The 22295-nt window shown below is 43.4% G+C and overlaps 1 protein-coding gene and 1 long non-coding RNA gene across 15 annotated transcripts in view; one reads left to right on the top strand and one right to left on the bottom strand.

Moving 5' to 3' along the window:
- Nucleotides 1-4837: 4837 nt before the first annotated feature.
- Nucleotides 4838-6878, bottom strand: LOC135268639 (uncharacterized). The gene is made up of 2 exons (XR_010336931.1): nucleotides 6770-6878; nucleotides 4838-5398 (listed from the first exon to the last, which is right to left on the bottom strand). It is a non-coding gene; the product is annotated as an uncharacterized LOC135268639 (long non-coding RNA).
- The window catches only part of STAG2 (STAG2 cohesin complex component), a 145341-nt gene continuing 129206 nt past the window's right edge, over nucleotides 6161-22295 (top strand). For 4 of the 14 annotated variants that reach the window (XM_012475360.2, XM_012475334.2, XM_012475370.2 and 1 more), the window contains exon 1: nucleotides 7281-7432. The gene's annotated coding sequence lies outside the window, so the exon portion shown is untranslated. Of the gene's footprint in view, nucleotides 6527-6890; nucleotides 7016-7280; nucleotides 7433-7607; nucleotides 7683-22295 lie in introns of those variants that run through there. The other 10 variants (XM_064361294.1, XM_012475347.3, XM_064361273.1 and 7 more) reach the window with 6 other exon arrangements.

Genomic DNA, 22295 nt, shown 5'->3' with positions numbered 1-22295 from the left:
ACAACACTATCAACTCAAATGCAGACCTTATATGGATTTCACCAGGTTTTCTCATGTACTTATGTGTGTATTTGTAGTTCTCTAAAATTTTACCACCTGTGGATTTGAGCAACCATCACCAAAATCAGGATGCACAATTGTTCCATCACCACAAAAAACTCTCTCATGTAACCCCTTAATACTCAGTCTCTTCCCAACCCTAATCCTTGTCAACCACTGACCTGTCCTCCATAACTATAATTTTTCATTTTGATAATATCATATAATGGAATCATTGTAACTTTTTGAGATTTTTTTTCCCACTAAGCATAATACCGTTCAGAGCCATGTAAGTTTATTGTATGTATCAATAGTTTATTTATTTATTTATTTATTTAGAGACACAGTTTTGTTTGTTGCCTAGGCTGGAGTGCAGTGGCTTGATCTCAACTTACTGCAACCTCCACCTCCCAGGTTTAAGCAATTCTCCCGCCTCAGCCTCCTGAGTAGCTTGGACTACAGGTGCCTTATTTTTATGCATGCTTACTAGCTCTCTTACTTTCTTGCTTACTCTAACTCATTCATTTACCTTGCCTGGCTAAATTTTGTATTTTTAGTAGACGGAGTTTCACCATGTTGGGCAGGGTGGTCTTTAACTCTTGACCTCAGGTGATTCACCTACTTCGGCCTCCCTAAGTGCTGGGATTACAGGTGTGAGCCACTGTGCACCGCCAAGAGTTTCTTTTTATTGCTGATTTGTATTCCATTCCATGATGGAACCAGTTTGCTTAACTGTCCACCAGGTAACAAATATTTTGGTTGTTTTCTCGTTTTGGCTATCACAAATAAAAGCTGCTATAAGTACTTGTGTGTAGGTTTTTGTGCAAACATAAATTTTCATTTGTTTGGGATAAATGCTCAGGAGTGATATTGCTGGGTCAGATGGTAAGTATGTATTTAACTTTGTAGGAAAGTGCCAAACTGTTTTCTGGAGCAACCAGTGTAAGATCTTAAAACTTCCATAATTAATACATGGTCACTGTAAAAAAAAATAATAATAAGGTAGAAATGTACAAAATGAAAAGTAGAATGACAAGTCATGGATCTGTACTGCCTCTTTCCTGAGTGGTAACTGTTGTTAGGTTTCCTGTATATTCAAGAATGTTTTGGCTGGGCGTGGTGGCTCATGCCTGTAATCCCAGCAGTTTGGGAGACTAAGGCAGGAGGACTGCTTAAGATCAGGAGTTCATAACCAGCCTGGGCAACACAGTGAGATGCCGTCTCTACAAAAAAAATGTTTTATGCATATGCAAGCAAATACATGTATATATAAACATATATATTCTAAAATGAGATCACACTATACAGGTAATTGTAACTTGATTTTTTCTCATATCTTAGAATATATGCAATACTAATAAATATATAGTTGTTTTAATGGTGGGCATAGGACTCCATTGTATGGACATATAATTTCTTCACTCAGTCCCCTGACTGCCATTTCTATTGTCAGTTTCTATTACAAAGCTATAATGAAAATCTTTCCATATGTATTTCTGTGTAACTTTATTTATTTATTTATTACCTGGTAACTGTCATTTTTTTTTTGAGATGGAGTCTCACTCTTATCACCCAGGCTGGAGTGCTGTAGCATGATCTTGGCTTACTGCAACCTCCGCCTCCTGGTTTCAAGTGATTCTCCTGCCTCAGCCTCCCAAACAGCTGGAACTGCAGGTGCATGCCACCATGCCTGGCTAATTTTTTGTATTTTTAGTAGAGACAGGGTTTTACCTCCTGACCTCGTGATCCACCCACCTTGGCCTCCTGAAGTGCTGGGATTACAGGCGTGAGCCACCATGCCCGACCATCCGGTATAATTTGTATAAGCATATCTGTACGGTAGACTCCTAGAAATGGAATTACTAGGTCAGTTTTACATTTAACTGCTCTGAGATACTTTCAACTTTTTCTTCAGTTTTAAAAATGTTCATAGAGATGGGGTTTTTTTTTTTTTTTTTTTTTTTTTGAGACGGAGTTTCGCTCTTGTTACCCAGGCTGGAGTGCAATGGCGCGATCTCGGCTCACCGCAACCTCCGCCTCCTGGGTTCAGGCAATTCTCCTGCCTCAGCCTCCTGAGTAGCTGGGATTACAGGCACGCGCCACCATGCCCAGCTAATTTTTTGTATTAGTAGAGACGGGGTTTCACCATGTTGACCAGGATGGTCTCGATCTCTTGACCTCGTGATCCACCCGCCTCGGCCTCCCAAAGTGCTGGGATTACATGCGTGAGCCACCGCGCCCGGCCCAGAAATGGGGTTTTGCCATGTTGCCCAGGCTGGTCTCGAACTCCTGGGCTCAAGTGATTCTCCTGCCTTGGCCTCCCAGTGTTAGAATTGCAGATGTGAGCCACCACACCTGGCTGTTCTTTTTTTTTTAAGTTTATTTATTTATTAAACTTTACTCTCCCCTCAATGATATATGAGAGTTTTTAGTTCTTTACCCACACTAAGTATTATCAACATTTTAAATCTCTGGCAATCTGGTAGGAGAGGTTGTATTTAATTTGCATTTCTTAGTGGCAAATGAAGTTGAGCACTATTTTTTTTTTTTTTTTTTGAGACGGAGTTTCACTTTTGTTGCCCAGTCTGGAGTGCAATGGCGCTATCTCAGCTCACTGCAACTTCTGCCTCCCAGGTTCTAGAAATTCTGCTTCAGCCTCCCTAGTAGCTGGGATTACAGGTGCCTGCCACCACGCCCAGCTAATTTTTGGTATTTTTAGTAGAGACGGGGTTTCACTATGTTGGCCAGGCTGGTCTTGAACTCAGGAGATCTTGAACTCAGGCTGGTCTTGACTTAAGGCAATCCACCCGCCTCAGCCTCCCAAAGTACTGGGATTACAGGCGTGAGCCACCGCGCCTGGCTGAGCACTATTTTATATATGTATTAGCCATCTGTATTTCGTCTCCAACAAGTAGCCTATGTCCTTTGTCCATTTTTCTCTCTGTTTTTTTTTTTTTTAGAGACAGGCTCTCATCATGTTGGCCGGGATGGTGTCGAACCCCTGACCTCAGGTGATCCACCCAACTCAGCCTCCCAAAGTGCTGGGATTACAGGTGTGAGCCACCGTGCCTGGCTCCTTTGTCCATTTTTCTACTGGAATTTTAAATTTTACCTTGTTGATTTTGATAGTTCTCTGTATCTTAAATAAATTAGCTTTTTTCATCCATATAGCAAATTATTATCTCACGGTTTCTAGCTTATCTTTTGACTTTGTTTCTGGTATCTTGGTATATATAATTTTTAATTTCTGTGGACTCAAATTTATTTATCTACCTTTGGGTTTCTGGGTCTTAGGTTATGTTTAGAATGGTGTTTGAAAATATAAAAAATATACATATGCTGTCCAGAGGAGGAGACTATCTGGAAAACCTAATTTATAATCAGAAGTTTGTTCCATTTGCACGGAGTTAGAGCAAAGAGAACTATGGGATGGTTTAGTCCGCCTGTGGTAAACCTGGAGGATTATCTTTGCTATACTGTGGCATATGAATCTCTAGTGACCAGAACATTTCTGCATCAAATAGTATCTTGCCCTTTATATAGTATCAAATGTTTGTAAGTTTTAACTATTCAACTCCCCTTTTTCACTATTTCTTATTAGGTACCCAAAGCCTTTATAATATTTTCTCATAAAGGACATGTTACAAACAAGATTATTTTCCATCAGTTACATATTTCATTTGATGGCATTTTCTCCGTTTGTCCTCACATTCAAAGGGTGAATTGTTTAGGTTTTTCAGTACCCCATGAAATAAACTCCACTTCTTAGGACTGGGGCACCTAGCATTCTGTACGTATTGAAGTCTTGATAAATATATTTTGAAAGAGGTTTAACAAAAAAATAATGGTTACTGTAAAATATTCTTAAATATCAGTACAAAAATGCTCAAAATTTATTTCTGATGTTACACCAGTTTCAGTTATTTTCAGTGGTATTTTTCACAAAATGAAAGCACATCTGCTAAACAGAAGAGCTTTTTAGTTTTGTTCTAAGCATAAAATTGTTTAGAATCTTGGTTGCTACATAGATAATTAACTGAAAACACAAATTTATAAAATAGATAAAAAACTATTTGTACTACGTACTATAAATGTGATGTTTGAAGCAGAAAATCAGTAGTTTTCAGCTAATACTAAGACAGGAAATCATTTAATATCAATTGAGATTAACTTGGCACAATTGAACTAAATTAATGTAAAAATGACTTGGTACACGGCCCAATTTTTCTATTACTTCAAGTGGAATTCTGCATTAACTTATATAACTCTGTAAATTTTCCACTACTCTCTATTTAATGTTCTAGCTGCATCATTCTGTAACTTGAATCTATTAAACTGTATAGCATTCTACCAAAGATGGTCTATAAAAGAAATGGAAATTTATTTTGAATAGTATTCCACTCCTCAAAGCTTTAGAGGTAAGTAAAAACGTCTCAGATTTTACTTCTTGTTATTGATATTTAGATGTTTCTGTTTAACTTTTATTGTCCAGTTGATTAAATATACTATAACTCTTTTTGTAAAGTTGCAGAAAAAACAATAAACAGAGAGGATGAGAGAGAAATTAACAAGAGATACAGAAGGAATATAATTTAAGGACTGAAAATAATCGTTATATTGCATTAGGAATGTTAGAAGTGATATCGGAGTGAAGGCTTCGTTATTTACACGGGGCTCGCCTATTTCTCATCTGGAAAATTTATTTTGTTATGAATACGTTTTATTCCATTCTAATTGAAATGTAATTTAATATTAAATATTTTATCGAAAATTTCAAAAAAGGAAAACAAACGAAGACTTCTTAAGCAAACACTTATTTCATGAACCTACGAACTTCTGTTAACAGCAATGGAGACATAGTAATAGGTCACTTCTTCCTGTCCAAGGAAAAAGCGGCGCTTCTGAGGTAGGCCCTCCCCGAGTTTTTCTCCCCCGAGTAAAGAACTCTTGGCGGTCAAAGGTTCAGTACACTGGATTTGAAACAAACAAAAAAAATAAGGCTGACAAGGACTTGAGTTAACAGGGGTCGGAGAGGCAGAAAGGGTCTTTTCGCACTTCAAACATCTTGGGGGAGGGTTGGGAAGGCAGGATGCGAGGTAACCAAAATTCCTAACAATTTCGCGCGGCCGCCCCAGCCCAGGAAGGCAGTGGATGCGCGGTGGAGGCGGGGTAGGTCCCCCTCCACTGCTTTTGCCCAAATTTCGATTTCCCTCCACTTCGCTCAGTCCTATCTCTTCCTCTGCCCGGAGAGTGGCGAACAAATTGGTCGAGCGCCCGGCCTAGCCTACTAGTCCAGTTCCTTAGGACTCCTAGACCTTGGAGACACAGACCACGTTTTCTCGGAGACGGGACCAGTGGGCTGTAAAGCAAAAAAATTTTTCTTTCTTTTCCAGGGCCAGGTCTTCCTGGTAGAGAATCAGCTCGCTCTCTCTCCACACCCGAAGCAAAAAACAAAACAAAACCAACCTCTCCGCCCCCGATCTAGCCCAAGCATGCTCATTAAACGACTTAGGATCAGGTGCCAGAGTTAAGCGAGTTGGGTTCTTTTGGTGGGAAGGGGTAGGGACAAGGGAACATTGGTGGTCCGGGATGTAGGGCAGCAGGCCCCTCGCCGGGGCGTGTCAGAAGAGGGGGCTTCGAAGAGCGATGCCCGACTGGGCTGCCACCTTAGGGCCGTGCGAGGGGCGGAGGGGCCAGGGAACGAGTCCCCGAGCGAGCCCAGCCGGCCTCTGGATTCTCACGGCCCGGGCTCCGCCGGACATTCCTGTCGCCCTCCCCTCGACACCCGACTAAAGACAGAAAAACCGTAGCTCGATCGAGTCCGCGGCGGAAGCGCGGCCAAACGACAGAGTAAGTCAGGCGCGAGCACGACACCTTGTTTACCCCACTCGGCGGCGCGCCCCTGCCGGCGCCTGGTTTGCGGGCGGCGTCGGAGACGCTGAACCCGGGAGTCAGTCGGCCACGATTGGTCGGCGACTGGGAGGAGGACGCTGGGTGGGAGGGCTGGGAGCCAGGCGTTGCAGTGGCAGCTCTCTGCCGCTAGATGGCGCTCCCTCCCAACGGGAGCCGGGCGCGGGTTCGTGGCCGACAGATGGCGCCTGCGCGTTCCATTCGCCTCCAAGTCGCCGAAGAGCGAACACCCCAAACAATCCCGAAGCGCCACCAAAAAAAAAAAAAAAAAAAAAAAAGAAAAAAAACCCCGCCGGATCCGACCGCCACTTTCAAAACCCCCCACCGCTCTAGAACCGCGGGAGCTTCCGTCCCTGAGTAGAATTCGAGGGTGTAAAGAAGAGGAAGGGGAAAAATATCTTGTACCAGCCCAGGGGTGAAGAAGCCCCCGGCCTGAGAAAGAAGGAGGAGTGGGGGAGGCGAACAGTCTCGTTGCTGCCTCTGTGTACGCTGAGGGGGGAGGTAAGTTATAAAATGGCGGAGGCGAAGCTTCTAGAAGTTTGGAGGGGCACCCGGAGGGCGCGGGGCCCACCGTGAGGTGTGTATGGTTGAAACAGGGCGAGAGAGAGGAGTTGGGAGGGAAAAGAGGTTGGGCACTCTGTTGCCATTGAATTTCCCCTCTGCTTCCTTCGTCCCCACGGGGGGCAACCATGGAGCGGGGGCAGAGTCCAGGCGGGAGGATCTTCCTCGCCCCTGCGGCGCCCCCAGCCCTTTCTCCCTTCTTCCCCCAAGTCGCTACCCCAACACTTCCAAGGAACTTCCAGCCCCCCTTCCTCCCTACCTCCTACTCCTAGAGTGGCTTTCTACCGCAGAGCTCTTCTTTTCGACTACCCTCGCTGAAGATTTTCTCTTCCTTCCCTTGCCCAACTCTCCCTCGGGGCCTCTACGGAGACCCCCCCCCCCATGGGTGGCCCAAAATGGAGAACGCGGAGCAGCGCAAGATGGAGGCTCCGCTTCTCTGTGTAGCAGTAGATTTAGGTTCCTTTTCTCCGTCAGGCTCTTAAGCCTAGGAGAGCCCCAACTGGAGGTGGGGTGGGGTGCGAGCCGTAGTCGGGAGGAAAGCCGGGGAGGCTGTGGTTGGGGTGGGGGAGAGCGCGGTGTCGCGGTGAGGGGAAGGCAGAGCAAAATGGTGGTGCTGGGAACCTGGGGGGAGGGGAGAAAGGAGGCTCAGTTGTGTATATTTGGGCCTCGGACCGAGGGAGGCGAGGGAAAATCTACTCTGATCACACCCCTCCCTCGTGCCCCCTCCCTTCTCCCTTCCCCTCCTTCCTTCCCTCCCTCCCCCCTCCCTCTCTCTCTTCCTCCCTTCCTAGAGAGGGAACAACATTCATGTGACGGGCCCCTCGGCTTCTCCCCCGCCCCATCATCTCCAGCGCGTGGTGGGGGAACTGCTGGGGAAGGCGATTGGCATCGATCTCTCCATCCCTTCCGAGGCCCGACTTCGGTCAGTTTTCTTCGGGCAACAATTTTCGAAATCGGCTGGGGTCTGGCGGTGTTGGCCCCCGCGCGCAGACCTTGCCCCGAAGGGGGCCCTGCCTGCCTGGCATGGGCGGAGGGGGGAAGGGCGGGAGTGGAAGGCTGTTTGTTGGGGGGTTTTGGCGCCACTTTTGTTTTAGTTTTAGTGCTGCTTTTCATTCCCACCCCCACCCGCACTGTCTTTCTCAAGGCACGAACTGAGCTGATCCTTGCCCCAGGTAGGCAGCCTGTGCGTTTTCACTCCACACTTTTATTCTTGCTCGGGGTCGACTTTCTTTTTTCTTCTTCCCTGGATCCGGAGATCTGCGGACGGCGATTTTGGGACGAAAAGGGTCGGATGGGCCGTGGGAGAGAGAAGGTGTGGGAAACAGCATCAAGTAGTTCCGCAAAACTTTGAGCCCTGTTCCCATTTTCTTTTGGCCTAGAATCGTGAACGTATTGTTGATTTCGGCCTTTTTTCCCCCCGTCGCGAGAATGTCTTGTTTTGCCTTTAGTTTTTTTTAATAAACCGCTGCACTTTGGACATTTAGTTTCCGCTCCCCCTTGGTGCATATGTCATTTTATTTTTAATCCTTAACTGGAATGGGTTATCGTGTGATTTTTTTTTTTCGTGCTTCAGTGCTCGGCTTTAATTTTTAATATTGCATTAGTAGTTTCATCCGGTTTGTGAGACTTTCTCTTCCGTGGCCTAGAATGTTTTTTATGTTGTTGCCTACCACCCACCCCTCTTCCCTCTCCCTCCTTTCTCTTGGGTGTAGTTTTTAAATTGAGGGCCATGGTGTTGGATTAAATGGTAATTTACAGTTTACGTGATGAATCTATTGGAAACTTTTGATCTGTAAGGTTAGATTTAAGTAAACGAGACGCTTGTATTGGTTTGCAATGGTTCCTTAAAATGCGCGGGCCACCCCCACCTCCCACCGTAAAGCCCTATCTTCCCTTCACACTGGAGTGTAAATTCCATACCCCTTTTCTCCCACGGACCGCCGTATTTCACAGCAGCCACACCCTGTATTTGTCTCTGTGGATTGGTCTCATTATCAGCTTAATTTAGTGACTCTTAAACCACCATGATGGGACTTGCTTAAGCACGAAGCTTCTTTTCCTGTTTAGTCCTAGTGGTTAGTGTCGAAAGAGGAATAATCGAGGTTTCTTGATGAAATCTAGTGCGGTCCAACCTCTGCCTTTTTTCTGTTGTCTTTTTTCCTACTCCGGGCTGTTGGCGGTGTCAGCACCGCTGCTGGGGGCGGGGGTGGAGGGGAGAAAGAGTCGGGTTACCGAAGTGCGTCATTCCTGGCTCTAGCAGGGCCTGCTCGGGAGCTGCTGGTGTTTGTTACTGTCCTCGCAGCACTTTTCTGCCAACCTTCTCTCTTTGCGTATTGGTTAGGAGCAAAAGCAGGAGGCGGTCTCCTAATTCTGTCTGTAGGCTAGCGCGTTGCGTTTAAGGGTATATGTGAACTTATTTTGTTAAAAAAAAGGCCCTGGGAAGTGGATGCATTTGTTTAATGACATACAATTCAGGTGGTTTAGACTCTACTCTTGTATACTTTCCGATAAACAGTGGGGTTAATTTTCAACATTTTCAACCACTTACGTTAAAATGCCTGGTTTTCTTTCTACATTGATATCAATCTATAATTAGGGATCAGAAGGACCAGTTTTACGTGTGTAAGTGTTCAGCGGCTTTTCAAGTGGTTGAATTGTAGTTTTATGACACAGTATGTTAAATAGTCCATTTTTTTTCGTTTTGAACTAAGGTGCCACGTTAATGTTAGTTAATTGCAGATGTTTAAGTTCGTTTTCATCACATTTCTCTATTTGTCTTTTTAGGTATAATTTTAAATAAGCCCTTTGGGTTTTATGGACTTCATTAAAATTCTAAAAGATGGTTATATCTTTGTGTTTAACTGAATTATTAAATTTATCACCTACCAAGGAATTGTGTAAGGTGGCTGTAGAGTTACATTTTTGGCTTTTGACTTCTTAACTTGCCAGTCTTTGGTACTTTTGCTGTCTTTGGGTTTTTCTCAGTGTTCTTACCGAAGGTAGTGTCTTCCTCTTCATTCTTTTTGAAGGTAATAATGAGGGGAGGGAGTGGGTAAGAGGTAGATATGAAACAAAAGTGGCCTCGAGTTGATTATTGTAGTTGGATGAATGCAGGAGTGCTCGTTGTTACTATTATTCTCTCCACTTCTGTGTGTACTGTTAAAAATTTCCATAGTTTAAGAGAAAATTTTTTTTTGAAGTATTTCCAGATTGTCTTATAGTCTTGGGGGTAATGACTTAAGTTTACATTTACATATCAAAATCACTTGCATGTGAAATTTAGCCTTGTGGAAGTGATTACACAATGCTTGGCAAAACTTTCAAAAAAAATGTTTAAACGGAGCTAACATAGAACAGGCCACATAAATACTTATAAATTGGTTGAACTTTAAATGTGTATGACTTAGCCTGGGTGTGCTCTACTTTTACTTTCCTTTTTCATTCTTTGAAAACAGGAAAATTCCATTTGCAAATTTTGTAAATTCTGCTTGGTGTCTGTTTCATCAAGTTGGAGTTACAGTGAGTCAGTATGAAAGGGATTTACTATTAATAGGAGGGGCTTTGGCAGTTGCAGTGACAGTGGAAGGGATTGAGGTGCCATAGGGAGCATTCCCGGTAGAAAGATCTAGGTAGCTGAATTCAGTTTCAGGATTTGATGTTTAATGACTGGGTAGAGAAGTGGATTGAAAAAGAAATGTACTTATTAGCTATTCCTTCCCACTGTGAAGTAACTATAGTATTCTGAGGTATATCAGAGACTGGCAGAGAGGGTGGAGTGGGTTCTTTTTTTTTTAACTGATAAGAAAATGAGTGTTTACATTTAAAATGGTTTAAATCACCCCACACCCCAAAGATGTGGTGCTATAACTAATTAGAAGTTGATATGTAAAATATTTCAGTATTCTCTGTTAACGTTCTGACCATTAGTCATAAGCGGTAAAAATGTGTTGCAATGAAAACCCTTGGTCTCCCTTAATTAGTATATTTGTGAACTCCTAAATTCTGTTTTTTTTACGGTTATGTACTGTTTAATGTCAGGTTTATTTTTTTCCCCTAGGAGATACAGTTTTAAAATATATGTCACAATTCTGAAAGGAATCCAAAATAATGGGTATTTAATTGATAGCAAAATTTCACCCCAATCTGGGAACAGACATTTTCTAACTGTTAGCGTTAGTCTGTTTGTGTATTTCATATTCAGCATTTTAGCTTTAGAAGGATGTTAAGAGAAAATAGATGACATATTTCAAATTTTTACTCATATGCAAATATTCTTAGTAGATGGTAAGGATTGTGGCATCAGATTTATTTTATTGTGGGTGAGGCAATAGCTAAACTACTACACTAACACACGATGAATTTGGTTTAACTTTTAACTATATTTAGTTAGGATTTTTTAATGCCCAAACACTCAAATAAGATTTTCATGAAATCAAATTTTACATTTCTTTTTCAACTTTTTTGACTTCTGTGGTTACCCAAGGACTTAGGAATTAAAATGAATGGGATGGGGTTGGGGGACAGGCTAAGGCTAAATCTGTTCCTTTGGGAATTTAGCGTTAGATGTGAAAATACGCACTTTAGTAATGCTTAATATTTTGCATGTTTAACTGATACCACCCACAGTCATAGGTGGGAAGGTAGTAAACAGAGAATAGCATATTCTTTTTGCTTCGGGTTCTTTATAATAGATGACAGTCTTCAGTTTTTGATGCTGCAAGTTGACTTTTGAACTTAAACCAAAATCGGCCAGGCACAGTTACACCTGTAATATCAACACTTTGGGAGGCTGAGAGGCTGAAGTGGGAGGATTACTTGAGCTCAAGGAGTTCAAGACCAGCCTGGACAACATAGGGAGACCCCATCTTTATAGATAATTAAGAATTTAGCCAGATGTGGTGGTGCACACCTGTGGTCCCAGCTATTTGGGAGGCTAAGGCAGGAGGATCACCTGAGCCTAGTAGATAGAGGCTGTGGTAAGCCATGATTGTGCCACTGCAACCAGTCTGGGCAACAGAGCAAGACCCTGTTTCAAAAAAAATTAAAAATAAATTAAAATGTACAATTTACTGTATAATGGAGTACGATTTTGGGAGGTGGGGAGAATAGCAAGGGAAAGGGATAGTCTTAGGTATGGGCATCAGTATATACTGAGTGTGATTGTTGGAGAGTAAGGAAGAAACTTTAAAAGACATGGGCTATTTTAAAAGTTCTTGGCAGGGTGAGGTGGCTCATGCTTGTAATCCCATCACTTTGGGAGGCTGAGGCGGGCTGATCATGAGGTCAGGAGTTCGAGACCAGCCTGGCCAACATGGTGAAACCCTGTCTCTACTAAAAATACAGAAATTAGTCGGGTGTAGTAGTGTGTGCCTGTAGTCCTAGCTACTTGTTAAACCTGGGAGGTGGAGGTGGAGGTGGAGGTTGCAGTGAGTTGAGATGGGGTGACAGAGCAAGAGTCTGCCCCCCCGCCCCGAAAAAAAGTTTTAATTAGCTGGGCGTGCTGGCAAATGCCCTTAATCCCAGCTATTGGGGAGAGACTGAGGCAGGAGAATCATTTGAACCTGGGAGGCAGAGGTTGCTGTGAGCTGAGATCGCAGCACAGCACTCTAGCCTGGGCGACAGCAAGACTCGGTCTTAAAAAAAAGTTCTTAGGCCGGGCGCGGTGGCTCACGCCTGTAATCCCAGCACTTTGGGAGGCCGAGGCGGGTGGATCACGAGGTCAAGAGATCGAGACCATCCTGGTCAACATGGTGAAACCCCGTCTCTACTAATACAAAAAAAAATTAGCTGGGCACGGTGGCGCGTGCCTGTAATCCCAGCTACTCAGGAGGCTGAGGCAGGAGAATTGCCTGAACCCAGGAGGCGGAGGTTGCGGTGAGCCGAGATCGCGCCATTGCACTCCAGCCTGGGTATCAAGAGCGAAACTCCGTCTCAAAAAAAAAAACAAAAAAAAAAACAAAAAAAAAAGTTCTTTACCTTTTTCTACATTGGCTACATGTTCAGGACTTTAGTTTGTGGTTCAATACTGTCCTGGTGTAGTAATTTTTTTTTTTTTTGAGACGGAGTTTCACTCTTGTTGTCCAGGCTGGATGGAGTGCAATGGCGGGATCTTGGCTCACTGCAACTTTGGCCTCCCAGGTTTAAGTAATTCTCCTGCCTCAGCCTCCCAAGTACCTGGGATTATAGGCATGCACCACCACACCTGGCTACTTTTGTATTTTTAGTAGAGCCTGTGTTTTCCATGTTGGCCAGCCTGGTCTCGAACTCCTGACCTCAGGTGATCCACCCGTGTCTGCCTCCCAAAGTGCTGGGATTACAGGCCTCCCAAAGTGCTGGGATTATAGGTGGAGCCACTGTGCCAAGAAGAGATTATTGAAATTGTTTTACATTCTTCCTGCCGAAGAGAGGATGAATAATGTCAACGGTCTTTTTTTTATTACAGTCCCGCATTGCTTAATGGTGGGCATACCTTCTGAGAAATGTATTTTAGGTGATTTTGTTGTGTGAACATCAGAGTGTACTTTACGCACACCTAGATGGAATAGCCTACTACACACCTAGGCCATATGGTATGGCCTGTTGCTCCTAGGCTATAAACCTGTACAGCATGTTGCTGTACTGAATGTTGTAGGCATAACACAGTGGTATTTGTGTATCAAAACAAAAAAGATACAGTAAAAATACGGCATAAAAGAAAAAAATGGTACACCTCTATAGGGCAGCTCCATTATTTTCTTTTCCCTGCCCCGTCCCCCGCTCCATTGTATTTTATGGGACCACTGTCTTTTTTTTTTTTTTTTTAAGATGGGGTTTCACCATGTTGGTCTGGCTGGTCTTGAACTCCTGACCTCCGGTGATCCGCCCGCCTTGGCCTCCAAAGTGCTTGGATTACAGGTGTGAGCCACCGTGCCCAGCGGGACCACTGTCTTATATGCAGTCTGTTGTTGACTAAAATGTTATTATATGGCACATGGCTGTATTTTAATCTGAAAATACATTACTAAGCTTGATGAAACAAACTAGGGGAGATTTCAATAAGCTTTGCCTAACTTAAGGGACAATTCAGAGGTGAAATTCCTTTATAAGAAATAAGTTGGCTGGGCGTGTGAGTCCTAGTACTTGGGGAGGCCAAGGCAGGAGGATCTATTGAGCTCAGGAGCTTGAGACCAGCCTGGGTAACATAGCGAGACCCCCATCTCTAGGAAAAAAAAAAAATTAAAACTTAGCTGGGTGTGGTGGTGCAGCCTGGGGCTACAGCTACTGGGGACGCTGAGGTGGGAGGATTGCTTGAGCCCCAGGAGGTTGAGGCTGCAGTGAGCCATGATCATACCTCTGCACCTCCGCCTGGGCAACAGCGAGACCCTGTCTCAAAAAAAAAGTTGTTTTTATTCTGTTATACATCGTTCAAGGGGGCTGAAAAACAAATCCTATTTACATTTTTGCAAGAATAACATTTGAAACCTGAGGTATTCTAAGACACTTAATTTAACTGCTATTTAAGTTCCTACTGAATGCCAGTAACTGTGTTTTGATCTTGTTTAATCTTCTCGACCACATTGCAAGATAGGTGGTCCTCATCATTTTACACATGGGGAAATTGACTCTCTCAGAGTAAATGCCTTGTCCCAAGTCACATGGTAATAATTGACAGCTTTGGATTCACACTCAGATTAGCCTGGCCTCAAAACCTTTGTGCTTTTTTGTTAAACTCAGTTGTTTCCATTATCTGGTTAAGGTCTTGAGGTGTCATCAGAAAGCATGCATTATTGTTTTAATTTTACAAAATCAAGATTCTTTTTCATGTATAGTGCAAGGTAAATGTAGATTTACCCAGAGTCAGATGAGTTGCTGCCTGAGGTCTATATTGTTTTTTAATACTAATAGAAGCAGTTGAATAAATCCGAGCATTGGTTTTGTTTGCATATGCTTATTAAAGTTTTTGGGATAATGTATTTAATTGTATTCTTGAATTTTTTTGTAGGGGGGAATCATGATACCTGGAATGGTTTCACAGATATTTTTTCTTTTATGTCATTTATACTCTATCTGAAATGGAGATTAAATGTGTCTGAGAATTGTTCCCCAGTCCTTCAGCTTCTTTTATTGAGTGGTTAGATTTGAAGTAAAAAGTTTAGGCTAATCTTTTTGTTTGTTTGTTTGAGATGGAGTTTTGCTCTTGTTGCCCAAGCTGGAGTGCAATGGCGCCATCTCAGCTCACTGCGACCCCCAGGCTAATCTTTTAATAATTCACCACTCTGGTTCTTTAGGGGTTTTTTTGTTATTTAATTGTACCTTAAAAAATTCTCTTTTATTCTGTTAGTATCTCCTGTTACCTTATACTTCCTATTTTAGTTCATCTTTCGCTATTAAGTTTTCTTGTTTTTATTGTTACCAGGTGATAAATAGTTAATATCAGGGGCCCAAGTTATTAGGTTCATTAGTGATCAGTATCTTAGTCTCAGTTTTCTCTTTCCTTTCTGTTTTATTTTTTTTTTTGAGATGAAGTTTTGCTCTTGTTGCCCAGGCTGGAGTGCAGTGGTGTGATCTCGGCTCACCAAAACCTCAGCCTCCCATGTTCAGGTGATTCTCCTGCCTCAGCCTCCCGAGTAGCTGGCATTACAGGCACCCACCACCATGCCTGGCTAATTTTTTTGTTGTGTGTGTTTTTTAGTAGAGATGGAGTTTCACCATATTGGCCAGGCTGATCTTGAACTCCTGACCCCAGGTGATTCACCTGCCTCCCAAATGCTGGGATTACAGGCGTGAGCCACCGTGCCCTGCCTTTTTTTTTTCTTTTTTTTTGAGGTGGAGTTTTGCTCTTGTTGCCCAGGCTGGAGTGCAGTGGCACAATCCGCTCACTGCAACCTCCGCCTCCCTGGTTCAAGTATTCTCCTGCCTCTGCTGCAGCTGAGACTATGGGTGTGGGCCACCATGCCCGGCTAATTTTTTGAATTTTTAGTAGAGATGGGATTTCCCCATGTTGGCCAGGCTGGTCTCGAACTCCTGACCTCAGGTGATCCACCTATCTCCAAAGTGCTGGGATTACAGGTATGAGCCACTGCATCTGGCCTTCCATTCTGTTTTTCTTAAACTGTAACTAGTTTTTCTTACCTGAAAGAATTCTGTATGTTGGATTTCTGACCTAAGATAAATTTGTGGAGACAAGGTAAAACTGAATATATATATTTGTGTTTTTCATAGCCGTGAGTCAAATTTATATATTTATATTGATCATTCCTTTAAGCTTCAACATGTAGGAAATAGTTTTTTCCCTGGTCATGAACAGCAGTCTTCTGCTCAGACTGTTTGTTCATTGAGTCTTCTTTTCATCCATATTTTCCCCTTTGTATTCCAAGAAAACCGGGAACTGGTGTTCCATGACAGAATTACTCCCTAAGGCATCCATTGTATATTATAAATTAGTTTGTTTCCTGCACATGTAGAAAGATATTAGTTAGGTACCATTCTTGGGAGACTTCAGGAAATAGTCACTGAAGTCATTTTCTGAGTTCTGTAGTCACTCGAGTCATTTTCTGAGTTTTGTAGTTAATGTGAGCAACACTGGTTGAGAATGACTGTTAGAATATTAAGGGACTTGGTTTGGCACTAAGTAAAGTTTTACTTTTCACAGTCACTTTCCTGTTAGTAATGCTAATATGGCCTCTATTAAAATTTGTGGTAAAATATGAATGCAGTTGATATTGGTATTGCTGTGGGATAAATTGATTAGTGTTGATTTCAAGCAGTTAGTGCTGCTTAGTTGTTTGAAATAATTTAATGTGGGACATGAAATGTATCATTTTATTTATAGGAAGGAATATTGTGGGAGCGCTGTTCATTATACAATTCAAAACCTTTTATAAAAAGTCACTGACAGTGACTAACATTAACAAGGACTAATACTAACTGAACTCTTAGCATATGCCAAATACTCTTAAAAATGCTTCGTGTGTATTAGCTTACTTAATCTTCATAACTCTATGAGGAAGGATGACTGACCATATGATTTATTGTTCAAACCAGGATACTTTTGAGAGTGAAAGAGATTGCTTCTTGGCCTTTTGGCTAAGATCAAGTGAAGAGTGAGTGAAAGGGGGCACTCATTTAATGGCATGCTTATATGATAGCAGAAATAGAACTGTTTGAGAGAAAAGATGTATGATGACTTTAATTAATACCTTCTTTTTGGCCGGGTGCAGTGGCTCATGCCTGTAAATCCCAGCAGTTTGGGAGGCCGAGGCAGGCAGATCACCTGAGTCCGGGAGTTTGAGACCAGACTGACCAACATGGAGCAATCCTGTCTCTATTGAGACTACAAAATTAGCCAGGTGTGGTAGCGCATGCCTGTAATCTCAGCTACTTGGGGGGCTGAGGCAGGAGAATCCCTTGAACCTAGAAGGTGGGGTTTGTGGTGAGCTGTGATCATGCCATTGTACTCCAGCCTGGGCAACAAGAGCGAAACTGTCTAAAAAAAAAAAAATCTTTTTCAGAATAAACTGAAGCATAGGGAGACCAAGTAACTTGCCCACTTAGTAAGCGGTAAGAAGGGAGTTAAAACTTCTGTAGAGGCTGGGCATGGTGGCTCACACCTGTAATCCCAACACTTTGGGAGGTCGAAGCGGGTGGATCACCTGTGGTCAGGAGTTCAAGACCAGCTTGGCCAACGTGGTGAAAACCCATCTCTACTAAAAATTAAAAAACTAGCCAGGTGTGGTGGTATGTGCCTTCCCAGCTGCTTGGGAGGCTGAGACAAGAGAATCGCCTGAACCTGGGGATGGAGGTTACAGTGAGCTGAGATTGCATAACTGCACTCCAGGCTGGATGACAGAGCAAGACTCCGTCTCAAAAACAAATAAAATAAAACCTCTGTAGAGATTTCCATGGGCATGAAAATGATTTAAATTATTTTAAATTGCCATATTCTGGGAGGTTTTTTTTTTACGTTTACCCTTTTGGGGAAGTTTTTGTTGGTACATGGTCAATAGTAAAAGACAAGATAGTGTTTTTTAAAAGTACAGGAGAATTTCCAGTTGGATTTAAGACTGAGGTGATTATATTGTCCTAATGTTGAAAAGCAACTTTGCTGAGGGCCGCCTTAGGTTAGAAGAAAACAAAACTCCAAGATAACCACATCTGAATTTGTTTTCCTTATGTTTTTGTTTTGTTTTGTTTTTTTTTGGAGACGGAGTTTCGCTCTTGTTACCCAGACTGGAGTGCAATGGTGTGATCTTGGCTCACCGCAACCTCCGCCTCCTGGGTTCAGGCAATTCTCCTGCCTCAGCCTCCTGAGTAGCTGGGATTACAGGTGTGCGCCACCATGCCCAGCTAATTTGTTGTATTTTTAGTAGAGACGGGGTTTCACCATGTTGATCAGGATGGTCTCGATCTCTTTTTTTTTTTTTTGAGACGGAGTTTCGCTCTTGTTACCCAGGCTGGAGTGCAATGGGCATTCTTGGCTCACCGCAACCTCTGTCTCCTGGGTTCAGGCAATTCTCCTGCCTCAGCCTCCTGAGTAGCTGGGATTACAGGCACGCGCCACCATGCCCAGCTAATTTTTTGTATTAGTAGAGATGGGGTTTCACCATGTTGACCAGGATGGTCTCGATCTCTTGACCTCGTGATCCACCTGCCTCGACCTCCCAAAGTGCTGGGATTACAGGCGTGAGCCACCGCGCCCGGCCTCCTTATGTATTATTCAGGTTCCCTTTACCATTTTCTCAGGCAGAAATGTGGATTGTGGAAATTTTTTCTGAGAAGACAGTAGAAAGATGTCGGGGGCCGGTGAGAACGGCACGTCTGCCGGGGTCTCTCGACCTGCAAGAGGGTCCCAATACCTGGAAGAGAGAGTGCGCGGAAGAAAAGAAAAGACAGGACAGCTGGAGTCTGGAGGGCTGGCCCTAAAACCAGCAACTTTATTGTACACTGAGTTAGTATATATATCTTTTTCTACCTCATTTTACAGGAACATTCTTTGCCCCACCTCATTTACATAAGCATTCTTAGTCCCATCTCAATTATCAGAACAGATGCCATTATCTTAATAAAGGGAAGAGAGAGCCATCCGGCTACAAGCTTAGGCAGCGGAAAACACACAATGGGTACAATCAAGTCACACAATGGGTACAATCAAGTCATGGAGGTGGGTCTCATTATCAGGGTGAGGAAACCTATAGTTAAAATGTTAATGATCTATACAAGTCATCAGAGAGGCGATAGACCCATTAACTTTGCAAATAGCAGTCACAGGAACAAGCATGGGACCCATCAATAGAGGGTAAACAAAGTCATAAAACTAGCCCAGAGCAGGTACTTCAAGAAACAATGCCTAGTAAAACCACACAGCCTTCACCCAGCATTTTAGGTCAGTGGACCAGAAATAGGCTTCTGCAAACTCAAACTTCTATTAAATCTCTCTTTCACTGGTCTCGACTGCTTCCAGGGGGTGGGAAACGTGTCCGGGCTCAAGCTCCATTATGGCGGGGACACTGAGTGGTCTCAACGCTGGAGCGATCCCCACAGAAAGAAGATAAATAATTTCGTGACTAGGGAGAAGTTTTACTAGAAAAGAAAGAAAAGGGTCCAGTTTAGACACTTTTGAAGGTAAGCTAATTCTGTAGCATAGTTTGAGAGTTAAGTCTTGTAGAGATTGATGTCATTTCATGAAATTAATATCCCTCTTTTATTGTGTGTGTGTGTGGTTTTCTTTTTTTTGTATTTTTAGGAGAGATGGGGTTTCACCATGTTGGTCAGTCTGGTCTTGAACTTCTGACCTTGTGATCTGCCAGCCTTGGCCTCCCAAAGTGCTGGGATTACAGGCGTGAGCCACCGCACCTGGCCTATTATTGTGATTTAAAAAAAAATTTTTTTTTTATAAATTTTTTTATTTTTTTAAATTTATTTTTAAAGATGGGGTTTCACCATGATGGCCAGGCTGGTCTTGAACTCCTGACCTCAGGTGATCCACCCACCTCGGCCTCCCAAAGTGCTAGGATTACAGGCGTGAGCCACGGCGCCTGGCCCTATTGTGATTTTTTAAAGTTATTTTGTATTTCTTGCATATTGATGCTTCTGCTCTCACCTCAAAAAATATTACTGAAGGTGAATTGAAATATGAAGTGATTTTGGCACAATGGTGGAACCTACAATTGTAAACGAAGATTTTTTTTTTTTCCTTTGAGTGGGAGTGAATGGTAGTATCTGATCTTAAGGACAATTCCGGTTTTGTTTTCATACTTGGCTATTTTAATAGTTCATTGAGTAATTTGTGTTTTTTCCCCTCTAGCGAGTTGACTTTTGGAGGTTTTGTTGGTGTCACTATCATTAAATAGGTCCATTTAATTTTTAAGATCTTTAATTTAGTTCATTAAAACTATTATGAGACAAGATATAGCTTGAAGGGGGACTGCATTTCTGACCAGATGAAGGAATTGGTGGCCTGTGTAGTGACTACAGTAGACAAAAAGGTTATTTTGGGGAGATTTGATTTATTATGTGAGATTAATGGGCCGGGCTAGGTGGCTCATTCCTGTATTCCTAGTACTTTGGGAGGCTGAGGCTGGTGGATTGCTTGGGCTCAGGAGTTTGAGACCAGCCTGGGCAACATGGTGAAACCCCATCTCTACCAAAAATACCAGAAAACCCCCAAAACCCCCAATTACCCTGGTGTGGTGGTACATGCCTGTGGTCCCAGCTACTCAGGAGGGTGACATGGGAGGATCACTTGAGCCTGGGAGGCAGAGGTTGCAGTGAGATAAGATCACAACACTGTACTCCAGCCGGGGTGATAGACTGAGATCCCCCCACTCAAAAGAGAAAAACAAAACAAAACAAAAAACAATAATAAAATAAATGCAGTTGGGGTCAGGTGAGGTAGCTCATGCCTGTAATCCCAGCACTTTGGGAGGCCAAGGTGGGCGGATCACGAGGTCAGGCAATCGAGACCATCGTGGCTCTAACACGGTGAAACCCCGTCTCTACTAAAAATACAAAAAACATTAGCCGGGCATGGTGGCCCGCACCTGTAGTCCCAGGTACTCGTGAGACTGAGGCAGGAAAATTGCTTGAACCTGGGGGGTGGAGATTGCAGTGAGCCGAGATGGCGCCACTGCACTCTGGCCTGGGTGACAGAGCAAGACTCTGTCTCAAAAAAAATAAAATAAAATGCAGTTGGGTTTTTTTTTTTCTTTTTTTCTTTTTTTTTTTTTTTTTGAGACGGAGTTTCGCTCTTGTTACCCAGGCTGGAGTGCAATGGGCATTCTCGGCTCACCGCAACCTCCGCCTCCCGGGTTCAGGCAATTCTCCTGCCTCAGCCTCCTGAGTAGCTGGGATTACAGGCACGCACCACTATGCCCAGTTAATTTTTTGTATTTTTAGTAGAGACGGGGTTTCACCATGTTGACCAGGATGGTCTTGATCTCTTGACCTCGTGATCCACCCGCCTTGGCCTCCCAAAGTGCTGGGATTACAGGCTTGAGCCACCGCGCCCGGCTGCAGTTGGGTTTTAAATACTGTATTGCTGGTTTTTAAGCTGGGTTCCACGGGTGGAATGGAGATTTTTGAACACTCAAATTATGTACAAACTATACGCATACATTTTATCAGTTTCTCTATGGCTTATTGTTAAAATCAGCTGGTATTTAAAGTACCTATGGGGCGGGGGGAACAGGATTGGTGGCTCACGCCTGTAATCCTAGCACTTTGGGAGTTTGAGGTGGGTGGATCATGAGGTCAGATTGAGACCATCCTGGCCAACATGGTGAAACCCCGTCTCTATAAAAATACAAAAAATTAGCTGGGCATGGTGGTGTGCACCTGTAGACCCAGCTATGTGGGAGAGTAGGCAGGGGAATCGCTTGAACCCAGGAGACAGAGATTGCAGTGAGCGGAGATTGCGCCACTGCACTCCAGCCTGGTGACAGCAAGACTGTCTCAAAATAAAATACCTAAGAAAGATGGAATATACAATGGTAAACCAGAATACATAGTCTCTGCCCTCAGGGAATATAGTCAGTTGGACTTTGTCACTACAGAAGGGCTAAAACATAACTATTAAAATATTATGTAGGGCTGGGTGAGGTGGCTCATACCTGTAATCCCAGCATTTTGGGAGGCCGAGGCGGGTGGATCACGAGGTCAGGAGTTAAAGAGGAGCCTGGCCAATATGGTGAAGCCCCGTCTCTACTGAAAATACAAAAAATTAGCTGGGCGTGGTGGTGTGCACCTGTAGTCCCAGCTGCTCGGGAGGCTAAGGCAGGAGAATTGCTTGAACCCGGGAGTTGGAGGTTGCGGTGAGCCGAGATCACACCATTTCACTCCAGCCTGGGTGACAGAGGGAGACTCCTTCTCAAAAGAAAAAAAAAATTATGTGTTACATTTACTCTACATTAAAGGATATCAGGCTAAAACCAATAACCATCAATGCAGTTTTGACACAGTATTCCTAATTTGAGATTAGTGACAAATACTGAAAAATTAGCGTTGCACTGAAAAACTTTAGGGGAAATACAATTGAGATAACAAACAATTGAGGACTTTAATGTAGCCTTGGAATGCTTCAGTCTTTGGTTGCTGTTAATAAACTAAGTTAAAAGAGCCCATGGGACTGGGCGTGGTGGCTCACACCTGTAATCCCAGCACTTTGGGAGGCTGAGGCGGGCGGATCACGAGGTCAAGAGATTGAGACCATCTTGGCCAACATAGTGAAACTCCGTCTGTACTAAAATATAAAAATTAGCTGGGCATGGTAGCGCACATCTGTAGTCCCAGCTACTCGGGAGGCTGAGGCA

The sequence above is a fragment of the Aotus nancymaae genome, unplaced genomic scaffold (assembly GCF_030222135.1).
Source record: "Aotus nancymaae isolate 86718 unplaced genomic scaffold, 86718_ANA_hifiasm-v0.15.2.pri h1tg000004l, whole genome shotgun sequence".
Taxonomy (NCBI): Eukaryota; Metazoa; Chordata; class Mammalia; order Primates; family Aotidae; genus Aotus; species Aotus nancymaae.
This window is presented reverse-complemented; position numbering and strand designations above follow the sequence as displayed.